The following is a 5,146-nucleotide window of genomic DNA, read 5'->3' on the forward strand; positions in this document are numbered from 1 at the left end:
GGGAAAAAGTTTATTTAGCTCACAGTTTGTAAAGGTGTTAGTGCTTATTTAGCTGCCTCCAAGAAAGGGTGGCATCTCAGAGGAGAAACTGTTGGTGGTGGGGGAATGCAGCAAAGCATCAAGAAAGGAACAGGACAATCCTCTTTCTGTCTCTTACATTGTATCCAGGCTATCAGGATTGGGACAAGGCCACACCAATTACTGGACTGAGTTAGTAATCATCCACCCTTAATCCTATAACCTTTGATCCTAGCATGGTACCATGAATCAATCTCATACTCTGGATTTGGCCATGTTTTAACAATCCCCACTTTTAACCATATAGGCTTTGAGGGGTCAAATAGCACAACTTCAAAATCTTAAATCCCTCAATCATGTAACAGACCAAAACCAAAGGCCTTTCTACAACTACAGAAATTTCTTACCACTTCCATCCTGGAGGCTAAGATACTTTAAAAACAAACTCAAATATTGATTTGGCAAGTGGCTGGAATGCAATATCAGTTCAATTCACAGCCTTGCAAGGTCTCTTATAAAAATTTAGTGCATTGATGATGAACTAGTGAGAGCTGGAAGATTGAAAATAGTAAAATATAAGAAGGTGAGAGGGCTCAGCAAAAAGAAAGTCAGTGCTGCATTGGGCCTCCCATGCTAGGCCAAGCGGGAGAAGCATGTTAAAGGGCTTTGTTAAAGTTTAAATCTAATATGTCCTCCAAAAGTCTCCTGTGCATGAAAAGGGAGTGGAGCATCAGGGAGGCATATTCCTGAGAGGATTCATTTCCTCTTTTTCTTTTTTCTTCTACAGAGGAAAGCGCGAATGCAGTCCCCCACTAGCACAAATTATGCAGTAGTGTTTCCCACATTTGGGGAAATCGCGGGGGTCAGCAAATCCTGAGTACAATGGATAAGCCTTGTCCTGGGAAAAACACCTTCGTGATCATGGTATCTCCCCTGCCAAGTAAGTATTCTTTCTTATTTTTATTTATTTATTTATTCTTTTTGGATTTATTTCTTGATGAATTCATTGTTTTACATGGTGTTGGGGGTGGGACCTTGCCATGAAGTCAGGTCACTGAGGGTGTGACTGAAAAAGGGTGTGTCCCTCCCTGCTGCTTTCTTCTCTTTCTTGCTGGGCGAGGATGAGGAGCTGTCCCCATCCCTTCTGCTATTCTGTCTGTCTTGGAGCCCACTCACCAGCAACTGAGTCCTCTGCACACCGTGAGTCAAGATGAGCCACCCATTAAGTTTTGACTGTCAGGTATTTTGTTCCAATCATGGGAAAGTGGCAAATACAGGCTTACATCAAAAAGAGGAGAACATAATTATTGAAATGATTGCACTTATTTGTGTAACAAAATTTAATAGGTATTTTAGATTCTCTGTGTGCTAAATTAAGTCATTGAGAAAGTTCTATTTCCATGATAAAATAAAATTCATGTTAAAATAAAAAAGAAAGATTTGAACACTGGAATCCTGGAAGGTTTTGTTATGTTGCAATATAATCTTCCCTTGATAATTATGTTCTCTGAGGTGACCCAGAAAACTCATGATTTTATAGGCACTCAGGTGCAGACTGGCAGTAGGTCAGGAGAATGTTCTTGTAGTTGATCTTGTAGAGCCTAGTGGTGCTGGCTGCTGCTCTGTCATCTAATTGAGTTCATTATCAGCTCTTCTGTGTGGGTCCTGGGTTGGGTCCACAGAAACACTGCACATATGTTTTTATATTAAACAATACTGCCTGAGTGGTGATCAGTTTGACTCACTGAAGTTTAGATAATGTTTCATTGATAGTTGGCTCATTAGAATAGCTGCTATTCAACTACTAAACTTCTACCACATTTACAGAAACCACAGGCCTGGGAAATAGATTAAATCCACCAAAATAAAGAACTGCATCTTCTGATTATCTCAGTTTTTAAGTTTGTCTAAAAATTCAGAGCTCCTTGGATGAATGGTAGTTCATCATCTCTTGGTCTGTATCTCCCAATGACATCATTTGTGATATTAAAAGAGTAAAGCCCAGGAAATGTATATATATAAAAGTTCTGAAGCAATTCAATAACAGACATGGAGAATATCAGAATGATAATGAAAATAGCAAATTTACTAGTGAAATGTATGTTGGTTTTAAATCTGAGCAATTGGGCTTTTCAATGTTGAGATTTGGAAACACAATGACTTCTGACAAAGATACACAAAGCACTCACCTGTGCACATATTCCAGATGCATGAGGCTTCATATGTGAACGTGTGATCCAAGAGCGCAGAGCTCTTGCTGATAGCTCTCACTTTAAAGGGAGAGGGATGCTGCAGCTACAGTTCTAAAATCTTTCTTCCCCACTTAAAAATTAAATATAGTTTCTCTTTGAGTAATCCACTATTTGTTGTTTGGACTAAGAGGACTCCAAGTGCCTGGGTCTTATGTCTCAGTACCCCAGGCCCAAGTAGGATATTTTCACAGTGCTTCAGTTGAGTACAGTGGAAATTCATGCCTATTGCACAGCTATTGTGTCTGTTTCAGGAATGAGTCTGGAGTTCAGGAATGGTAAGCTGATGAAGCCTGGACATACACCTTTTAATCAGTTTATTATCCTAATCTCATCACGGACTACAATTCAGGAATCTCCTAATTCTTTTCTTCATTGTTGCCTTTACAATTTTGAATTCTTCTGCCTATAGAATCGCTGTCACTCTGTGCCTTTTATTCAGCGTGTGGAAGATAGCTGCTCCCAAAGAGCCCTCCCACCAGCTGGGAACTTTATACCAGAAAGCACATTTCTACCCTCTGAGCCATTACAGCCATGGAGTACTTACACAATGAGTAAGTATATTTTAAGGTATCTGTGACATATAAATCATGATTACCTTAATAATACTTATTCCTCATTTGAAAGCTGGTAAGGAGATGAGAGGACAGTTACAACTTAACGATCATGTGCTGCAATTTGTTTATTTGCTTTTATATTTTTCCATTTAAAACAATTAATTTTCTTGTTACTTTCTTCTTCCCCATTTACTAGAGAGAATAAATAATAGATTTGCATTCTCATTAGTGCAATAATTTCTGATCGTTAAGTTTCTTATTGTGGTAGAACTAAGAATTGAGAAAGCAACACCACCTAGAAATCTCGAACTTGGAGCTAGTGAACTAAGGAAAAGCGGAGTGGACTGAGATAAGCTCAATTTAGAAAGGGGTTTTTAAATCTTTTAGAGATGGTACTTTATCTCATTCAAATAGTTTTGTTTTTCAAAATTTAGGGTAAAATTATACTTAACAGATATCTTTAAGCACTAAGAAGCCGTGGGGACTGATGCAATGGATACTTATAAAGTTTATCTCTTCAGTTACTTGGTTACTTTTTGCCTGGCATCTACACATGTTTGATACACTTGGTCTGTACTTGGAGATCTTTAAGGATAAAAGCACCAGAGGGTTCTTGAGCAAAAATATTTTTACTCTTTGAGGAGGGATGGAGTATTTCTAAGTTACGTGAGCTTGGCCATTTCCATCCTTGTAACTAATACTTTGAATTTTGAACACAGGAAAATATTATAAACATTTGTGAATTTAAAATTCATTTTGTGACTTGTAGGAAAAATATCATATTAATTAAAAGGCAGCAAGGGTTATTGAGTACTGTGATAAGCTGTTGGCAGACAGAATTGAACAAAAGGTGATGTTAGGGCGCACATCAGAAAGGGACGATGGGAAGAGAGAACTCGGAGCAAGAGGCCAGTGGGATGCACTTCAGTTTCCATGGCCAGGAGGGCAGCCAGCGCTCTTCTTTCCCTTCTTCACTACCTGTGCTGTGACTGTGGCAGGGCGTGGCAACCTGTGTGTTGATGGGCCCAAATTCTCATGCCCTGGAGGGACCTAAACTTTCATAATTATATTTTTCCCTGTCTAGGGTTACTACATTTCTTCCTTATGTGACGCAGGGCAAAAGAGATACAAGAGGGCTTTTATTCCATCAGTGGAAGTTCATAGAGACTTCTTTACTGTGTAGAAGAGACTTATCTCCCTTCCTGTGCAGAACAAGGCCAACAAATCAGTTCAGAATGATGACTCTAACTGTCTGATGGCCCATTTAATTTAATAAACATCTATGTAAAAGACAGACAGATCCTGCAGACTGATAATAAATGACCACACAACCCCCAAGTAGCTTCCCTTGTGGCACCTCTGTGCCACATGTTCTTTGATGGAACAGACTAATTTGGCTATGAGGATATGATATGCATTCTTTAATTTGGAAAGTGCACTACTATTCAACATTATGAGAAAAGAGAATCCCTTCCTCTTGGGTATGCTTCTAATGGAGAACTGCACATATTAATAGTTTTGCTGTAAGGCTCTATTAACTGTACTGCCCCCTGTCATAATAAAGTATGTATGAGCTTCATATTGCAGCCATAAAAAGTTCTATGCACTTAATGAAATAATTGACACAAATTCGTTATTCTAAGTTTCAATAGAAGTACAACTCAGGACTCACCAAGCTAAAATTGAGATGCTGGCAGAACCATGCTTTGTGCGGGAGGTCTCAGGGGAGAAACCATGTCCTTGTTCAGCTTATTGGTAGAACTCTCTGCTTCTTTACATACCTGAAATTGTTCTTACAATAATGGCTTGAAGGCCCTTCTTTAGATTCTAAAGCCAAAAACATTCTTGAGTTTGTGACCCCTTCTATCTCTTTTCAAAACCAGGGAGGATAAATTGCCCTTATTATTGCTTTCTGGTCATTTGATCTTGTCTCTAGAAACCATTAATGGAAGTTTTTGGTTTACTTTGTATTTAAGATATTTATATTATCATATGATTAGAAATATATTACATTGGAAACTAGGAAGCAATTATAATAGTCTGTTAAAACTGAGACATTTGGGCCAGCCAGTTAGCTCAGTGGACTAAAGTACTTGGTTATGCAGACCCAGTGACTAGGGTTTGATCCCTGGTGTGCTGGGCCGGCCCCACCCCCAAGGTGCACTGAGACAGCAAATGAGACTGGCTGTGATAGCATACACCTGTAATCCCAGCACTTGGGAGGTTGAAAGCAGGAGAATCACTATGAGTCCAGTCTGTGTAGGGAGGTCTTGTAGACCCTGTACTGAACTGAAAGAAAAAAGAAAGTAAGAAAAACCTGAG

At 39.1% G+C, this 5,146-nt stretch overlaps 1 non-coding gene across 1 annotated transcript; it reads right to left on the reverse strand.

Moving 5' to 3' along the window:
- Window positions 1–802: 802 nt before the first annotated feature.
- On the reverse strand, window positions 803–966 carry LOC111814369. Its single transcript, XR_002819372.1, has one exon. It is a non-coding gene; the product is annotated as a U1 spliceosomal RNA (small nuclear RNA).
- Window positions 967–5,146: the final 4,180 nt, after the last annotated feature.

The sequence above is a fragment of the Octodon degus genome, unplaced genomic scaffold, assembly GCF_000260255.1.
Source record: "Octodon degus isolate 3935 unplaced genomic scaffold, OctDeg1.0 scaffold00300, whole genome shotgun sequence".
Taxonomy (NCBI): Eukaryota; Metazoa; Chordata; class Mammalia; order Rodentia; family Octodontidae; genus Octodon; species Octodon degus.